The 8,280-nt window shown below is 39.0% G+C and overlaps 2 long non-coding RNA genes across 2 annotated transcripts in view; one reads left to right on the forward strand and one right to left on the reverse strand.

Annotated features, from left to right (window-relative positions):
* Positions 1-6,719: 6,719 nt before the first annotated feature.
* LOC106945854 (uncharacterized) lies at positions 6,720-7,655 on the forward strand. Its single transcript, XR_001424645.1, has 3 exons — positions 6,720-6,789; positions 6,886-7,257; positions 7,370-7,655. It is a non-coding gene; the product is annotated as an uncharacterized LOC106945854 (long non-coding RNA).
* Positions 7,656-7,815: 160 nt separating this feature from the next.
* The window catches only part of LOC106945855 (uncharacterized), a 3,911-nt gene continuing 3,446 nt past the window's right edge, over positions 7,816-8,280 (reverse strand). Inside the window, exon 2 of the long non-coding RNA XR_001424646.1 lies at positions 7,816-7,901. This is a non-coding gene — a long non-coding RNA (uncharacterized LOC106945855). The remainder of the gene's footprint in view (positions 7,902-8,280) is intronic.

Below are 8,280 nucleotides of genomic sequence, written 5' to 3' on the forward strand. Positions count from 1 at the left end.
ATTTAAACAGGACTGCCACTAGCTATCAGTGACAAAAATACCAATGAACCATCAAAATTACAGGGAGATAAGAGTTATGCTCTGATCTGACATGCTTCACCTTGCCGCCTTCCTTATTTTCTATTACACAAACAGCCAAGGATTTTATTAAAACTGTGCTACATTTTATAAACTCATGAAGCAAAACCTGTCCAACATCCTTTAGCTTCTTCTTAAATTGTTGATTTATAGTAGATTGTGCTGTAGCTGATCAGGTTAGAGTAAAATTTAGCTTCGACAAAAAATATGCATATATTGTTTTGGTTCAGATGCAGCTACCATCCCCGTTTTATCTCAGTCTCATGTGGACAGAAGCACCACATGCAGAAAGTGGATCATTTTTTATAAATTCAAACAGTTTAATTAATGTCTTTTGTTTTAAGCGCAGATGGACAGCTAACGTCTTTCTGAGTATTAAAGTAACAACGGCCTCAAAAATGATCATTTGGTGTACATTCATCTATCCTCAGGAGCAACTCACTAAAAACAGTACTTGACATGACTTGGACATAATTCAGCCAAGTAATACTTACTTAATATGTTACTGCTGGCAGAAGGTCCTGTGCCTGCATTTGTAGGAAGCATCAAAATGTAAAAGGCCATCGTAAAGGCCTTACAACAATTTATCTATTCATATATTTATACTTGGATTTATGATTACTGGTTTTGCTGGCATAGTCACTTGATTAAAAGTTAAGACTAAATCATAAATTGGTCACAAACCTCGTCTCAGGAGAAGAAGGATACAATACATATATAAAAAAGTAATTATACCTCTTAGAATAACTTAGTCTGATTCATGATGTTCACATTTTGATTGAAGAAGAAATTTGTTTTGGAAAATAATAGTGATGAAAAAGAATGTGGCTACATAAGTGTGTGCATTCTCTTCTATATGGATGTGGGTGGCATTCAAATTTATATAAGAAGTCAGTTTTCTTACAATATTAGTAAAACTAATTTTATATTTTCTGTATTTTTGTGTTTCGTAGTCAAAGTGCTGATAGACTCTGGTCACATACAAACCTGCAGATTCTACTTAAGTAATTTTCAGTTATTGCTACAGTAAAAGTAATTAACTTCAGTAAGAAACATGAATTTTTCCACTTGGACTGTTTGTTCTTTTTCTGCATTTAGACTTTGAACGTTCCAACTTCTGTCATGAAAATGAAACATGAGGAATCTTCTGCTTGCAACCAATCAAGGTGACACTGGCTTAAAATGTTTCATTTTCAATGTTTGAAAAGTCACAACTGCAAACGTTCAAGCCCCGTAGCTACTAATGTTTCAAAATGTACATTGTGTACTTATAATATAGATAACCGGTGACTTAAGGTGCATTTTATTTTTTTTTTCATTCTGCACTGTTTAGTGAGTATGCTGATGCTTGAAATGGATTATGTAATGATTAAAATAAAACTGCTTGGATCTCTTTGGCAAAAACAAAAACGTTGCCTTTAGTGTACAATCAGTACATAAGTTCTATGATGTTAGATTTTGTTTTTGCTCGTCTTACCTAGCCCTTTATCTCCCTTAATTCAACTGACTGATAAACCTTGGGACAGCAAGTGCTGCTTACTTTGCTTTCACTATTAGGAGGCAGCTACAGCAAGGAACTTATTTTGCATATTAGCAAGTCAGGAACATCTTCGAATGAAGTTCTGCTTTCTCTAGAATTCTTACGTCTATTCAAAACCACAGGAAGACGAGAAAAGAAGTACAGCCTGAAAATGTTCATCAGCACACACCCACATGTATGTGCCACAGTCTAATCTACTTGCAGTCATAACATTTATTGTCCATAATTTGAAGTTGAGTTCAGTGTTGCTGCATAAAACAGTAAAAATGTGGATCTGCTCATTCTCTTCGACAACACAACAGTTGTGTAAAACTGATGCCAATGACAACACTGTATTTTTAGGAGGAAGGGAAAAAAAAAAAAAAAAAACGAACTACTAGCACACTCTGAGGTGTGCTTTAATTTTGTGATCAATAACTATGTAACAACAAAGCTCTTCTAACATGAAAGTTGCTTACATCTTATAAACAGGGAAGGCAGTAAAAAGCAGACAGACCAGAGGTGATAAAGGTTCAAGCAAAAATATATACAGATTTTATCTTATGCATAAGGTAATTTTCAATTGTTGAGGCCTTAACATAAAATAAGATATAACTTTATTAGTCCCCTACAGGGGAAATTACAGTTGGCATAGCAGCCCAAGAAATAGCAACAAAATAAAACAATGTAAACTCAACAATAGTCTCTTATTTTGGCAATGTGATGTTGTGGAGCCAGATGGCACAAATGAGCCTCCGATCTGCTCTGAGGCCCGGGGCTGAAGGAGCTCCTATGCTGCCTCAGCTCAGCATGGATCAGAGGGATTGTCCATGAAGGCCTTTAACTTCCCTCTCACCTTTTTCCTGGTCACTCCTTTCACACTGTCCAGTTATAGTCCCATAGCCAAACTGGCCTTCCTTCCCAGCTTATTTAGCTTGTTGATGCTGTGTGACCCAATGCCACCTCCCCAGCAAAGACACTGGCCATTACAGACTGGTAGAATATCTGCAGCAGCCTAGTGAACACATTAAAAGACCTGAGCCTCAGAAAGAACAGCCTACTCTGACCTTTCCTGTAGAGGCGTTTAGTATTGTCCCTTAAAAACAGTGTTCTGCTCTTTGGAGTTTCTTGTATTAAGCTGGTTAATTACTCTCACACCATCCAGTGAAGCTCAATCAAGTCTCCGTCTTCCTCCTCCCCGTCACCTGTAGTGCAGCCAACAACACAGGCGTCATCTGACAACTTCTGTAGGTTGTTTGTTCCAGAGCTGAAGCCAAAGTCAGAGATGGAGAGTGTAAAAAGAAACTGTGATAATTCAGTTCCCTTGGGTGTGCCCTTGTTGCTCACCACAACATCAGAGAGAGATGTGCAGCCTGACACACTGCGGCCTGTTAGTGAGGTAATCAGTAATCCAGGCCCCCAGGTCTTGGTCTACCTGCATCACAGACAGGATGGCATAAGAAGTAGAAAAACATCCTCACTGTGATGTGTGGTTTATCCGGGTGAGCATAAGCTCTGTGAAGAAGCATCGTCCACACTGAAGTCAGCCTGCAAATGATCCAGGCAGTCCCTCATCACAGGCCCGAGGTGCCTCAACGTCTCTCAACAGTCTTCATTTGACGATAGTGCTGGAGGCCTTAAGTTGGAGAGGTCAATGGACTGTCCCTTTTTGGAGCAGGGACAATACAGAACGTCTCCCAAATCTTCGGCACCTTCTTCAGCCATGATGGCAGGTCAAGGAGATGTCGTAGCTCTGCTGTCAAATGCTCAGCTCACACCTTGGATGGATGTCGTCGGGTCTGGATTCTGGTCAGCTGTCATCTTACCTGGCTGGTTGATAAACAGAAATTAGTGAGGTTTTTTTTCCCCAAGAAGTGTGTCTTTTTTATGGTAACATGTCAGCCTTTTTCCCAGAAATTATGAACAACATAAACAGTTTGTGAGACATTTTGAACTAAAATGAGGAGGGTGATAAGATTCTGCTGATGCTAAAAAAAAAAAAAAAAAAAACCCAGTATGAATCAAACTGTATCAATGCAGGCTTTTCTTCAAGGTTGACAGTCTGCCCCCTGAGCACAAAGAAAAACAAAACTCACATACACAAATGCACACACACTGTTGGTAAGATTGTGTGCAAAATTGTTTCATTTTCTAATCTTCCATGTATGTCACATAATGAACCCAACAGTCAGGATTGAACATCAAATGAACACAGACAAGAAAAACACAGCATCTAAAATATCCTGTTTTCTGATGCTACTTTTGTGACGGTGGTTAGATATAAATATGTCATGTGTGTACATCACTAAAAGTACCAATAGAAACAAAAAATGTTGATCTTAACAGCTGTTAAGATCAATCACAATGATAAAAAGTGTACCTGCCATTTTCCGACATTTCCGAAGCTCTCAGCGAAGGATCCTTGACTACTGGACAGATCATTATTCTTTTGAATCATCTGTCAGAAATATTACGAGAGGCAGCTGGTCATAACTGGTTTGTAGGTGAAATTACGTTCTTACCACTTCCAGATTATGGCTTACTGGAAAATTAAGAAGCTTAAAAATGTAGCCAGTGTTGGTGTGTTTTGCAACAGTAAGACATTCTTGTGATGCTTCCTTTGTTTTGACCAATTGCATCACTCTGTGCAGTACTTTGGTTTAAAAAAAATAGCAAGCCGTCAGTTAATATCAAACCAGCTGCTATTGAAATCCACATGACAAGTATTGTCCCATTATAGACTGAAGTCAAAACTCTAAGTTTGACTATATGCAAATTCCTGTAACTCATTTAAATCAACAATAAATTAACTTTTTACATAGACAAGGTTTAGACTTTGGATTCTTTTATACGCCAAAAAACAAACATTTGTTATAACCAAAGTACTGCAAGAAGTAAGTCCACGTTAAAATGCAAAACAGAATCTTCAAAGAAACAGCCTACAACGAAAAGAGACCAGTGTGGAAATAGACCAAGAGCTCTGATTGATGTTACAAACACCTTGTTGGGTCCAATCAAGAACTAGGAATGTGTAAATTATAAAGTGGCCAAAGAGTGAGTTTTCAAACAAAGAAACCACAATAGTGGTGTGGCTGTCTGTGCAATAGTTTTCTTGCAAAATTGAAAGCTGTGGGTTCAATTTCAGCTTCCTACTGTCATATTGACGTGTCCATGGGCAACTGAGTGGGCCTGTGTATGAAGTAATTGGTATGATTATAAAAGTACTATATTAATTGAGTCAGTTCAAATGTATGTGACTTTTTTGGCACCATAATTATGAGCTAAAGCTTTACCATGTTTAACATGAGGAAAAGCAGTAAAATTATACGTTTCATATTGCATTTGAACATTTATCTGAGTAGTGCCATAATCGCACCTCACTGACCAGCAATATTTTCCTACCACACGTTTCCCCCTGGGTAACGTTATGGGACTTGTCAAGGATTGTTGGTTAGTGGTGAGGATTCAGACACGGTGGGACCCAGGTTGAGGTGCCATAATGATAGTCCTGGCAGCACAGGTGAGCAGTGAGGCAAATAACTCAAACACCGGTAGCACTAGAGACACACAGAACTGGAACGCGACACATGAAAAAAAACATGACAAGGATCCGACAGGGAAACAGACACAGGGTAATCGGGGGAAATGAGGGGCAGCTGGAATCAATCAAGGAGTAGCCGAGGACAAGACAGGGAGTAACGCACAGAAAACCAAATCCTAACAGTGCCTTACCTTCCTCCTCACCCAAAGGGCGGCTACCAGATGCCCTAAGAAAAAAAACAGATTAAAAAAAAAACAACCCAAACAGGGTGTGTGGAGGGCCAGAGTCCAAAATGAATACAAAGAAACAAAGTAAACTCGGTCAAAATAAACAATACGGTCAGAGCGGGGCCTGCTGTACAAGTCTGGTGGACAGCAGTATAGGAAGCGAACCCTTCAGGGAAGATCTGTGGTGGGTGGCGACGCAGGAGACGAGCCCTTTGAAGGCAACAAAGGAGATGAACCCTTTGAAGGCGACTAAGGGCTCATCTCCCATGAAGAGTGTCCGGAGGCCGGCTGGAGCCACCAGGAGGACCTAGAGTGCCGCCAGGTTGACAGCACAGGAATGTTGGCTGCTGGCTCATGGATGTTGGCTGCTGGCTCAGGGAGGCTAGCCACCTGCTCTGACTCAGGAACGTTAGATTCAGGCAGAGCACTGGGAGATTCGGGCAGAGAAAATTTTGTTGCCTTCTTAACAGGGCTGGATGCCCATTTACCTGTGCTGGATGCATCACTGGTCTTGGAGACGGAGGAGAGAAGGAGCTGTGGAGGAAGGCTGAGAATGGAAGGCAGGGATGTCTGGCTTAGGTGGCAGTGGTTCACTGATGAAGGTACAGAAGTCCAGGCAGCACAAGTGAGCAATGAAACAAGGAACTCAGACACTGGTAGCACTGGAAACACACACGACTAAACAAGAAAACCACTAGGATCTGGCAGGGAAACAGACACAGGTGAGTATAAATACACAGAGGGTAATTAGGGGAACTGAGGGATAGCTGGAAACAATCAAGGGGTAGACAACAAGAACATAGGGACTAATTAACACACAGAAAACCCAAATCTTCACAGGACTGATGAAAAATATTAAAAGTCCAAAGATTTGATTTCTGGTCAAGCATTACCATATTTAATTGCTCCACACCTGATGCTAGGTACACTGTGCTGACTTTCAGGAAGTGATTCATAATGATACCTGAACTGATTTTACATGATAACCATTTTATTCAAAAACCACATTGTTGCAGAGTTTTAGTACATCTGCTACATTTATTTTTCTCTTCATCAAAAACATCATGGAAAAAGTACAAAATAGCTACATAATAATCAGTTTATGACAAGGGGAAAGTTTGATTGCAAACTGTAACAATTTCTGGCTTGAAGGTCTAAACGTTTGCTTTATAAGCACAAGACTCACTCTCACCACACAATAGGACAGAGACATAGTTTTTGCCCTCAAAACATTCAAATCTTACAAGATTTAATTTCAGTCATATGTTAAAGAAACTAAAAGGTGAGTGGATCATTACTTTGAAGATTAAAAAGAATTCACTAAAGACTTTTCTATCTTTATCTTAATCTTTATGTTGGTTTTTATACTTCTAGTCAGCTGATGATGGATCTGAAATTGTGGCTCTCAATTCTGATGGTTTGTGGTAAGTTTAATCTTAAAATGACAATTCATGAATTATCATCATTCTATCACTGTCTACTTGCTAAGAAAATATTCTTGTTTTTGTGCTTTATTGCAGGGATGGCTAAATCTATAGGCTCGGGCAAGAACTGGCGCATATCTGTACCATCAAAAATCTCTGTTCTTCAAGGCTCATGTGTGGTCATTCCCTGTAAGTACTTTTACCCCAAAACAAGAAAAATATTTAAGACATGGTGGGGATACTGGAAGAGAGGGAATACAGTTGTCGCATCAAATGTCCACAATTTGAAACTAACTCGCGAGTTCCACCATAGAACCAGAATTACAGGAACCCTTCAAAGCGGCAACTGTACCTGGCAGCTGAATCGTGTCAGAAAAACCGACACTGGTCCGTTTTACTTCAAAATTGAAATTCCACAACATCAAAGCTTCACTTTCTCAAAAAGTACAGTGACCCTCAATGTCTTCCGTGAGTATATTAGAGACCTTTTCAGCAGTTCTAAACCATTTACTTTAAGTTAGTAAAACATATTTAAATAACTATTTAACAAGCAATTTTGTGAAAATTGTTGATTGTACAGGAGTTCCTGAGCCTCCCATCATGTCTGTTGCAGTCCTTAAAAAAGTGACTGCCACCTGCAAAGTTACACATGCCTGTCCATCATCTCCTCCCAAAATCTTCTGGAGCCACGGAGGAATTTTGAAAACAAAGTCAAAAAAGATGAATAAATGGTTGTGGTCAACAAAGTCAACCCTCACCTTCACCCCTCAAGAAGCCGACTTCAACAAGCCTTTAAAATGCACGGTGAATTTCCATGGCAAGAAGACTGCACACAGCTCAGTGCTTCTCATCAAGTAGAGGAGCAAGTGAAACTACATATGCAGTATTAGATGGCAGCAATATTTTGTGCCACACACCATAATGACAAAGTGATTTTCCAGAAAAGGGCATTAGTAAAACCACAAAAAAAGAAAAAAAAACATTTAGAGATGTGTTAGAGGCACAAAAGTTAGGATATATTTTTTAAAACTTTAATGATTTTCTAATAGGATTTATGGATTAATTTTGTTTAGTTGTTTTTTTACTCTTCATCAACTGTAAGATCAGACACTCTTAAATTTACATCATACTCCAATGTCTACAAGTTTTCCTATTCTTTCATATTAAAGCTTTCTTCAAAATGCAAAGATTATAACATCTCATTGGTGTGTTTTTTTTAATCTCTTAAATTTTGTCTCAATCATCTGAAGTGCTGGACTGTTGTGACTGCAGCCTCCCATTTGTGATGACTAGAGAACATGGGATATTTTATTTAACACTTTAAATAGACCACAAAGAATCTCCACCAACAGAGGAACTGCACAAATGGCAACAGAAGTAATAGTGTTATGCACTTTAAATCTACATTGAATGATTCACTGGGTAAATTTTGCTGCCAGCTAAATATTTTTACAAGTGGGAGAGTCCCTTACAAAGGAAATGTGGATAATA

This window comes from Poecilia latipinna, unplaced genomic scaffold (genome assembly GCF_001443285.1).
Source record: "Poecilia latipinna isolate Pla-1442-1.1 unplaced genomic scaffold, P_latipinna-1.0 Scaffold165, whole genome shotgun sequence".
Classification (NCBI taxonomy): Eukaryota; Metazoa; Chordata; class Actinopteri; order Cyprinodontiformes; family Poeciliidae; genus Poecilia; species Poecilia latipinna.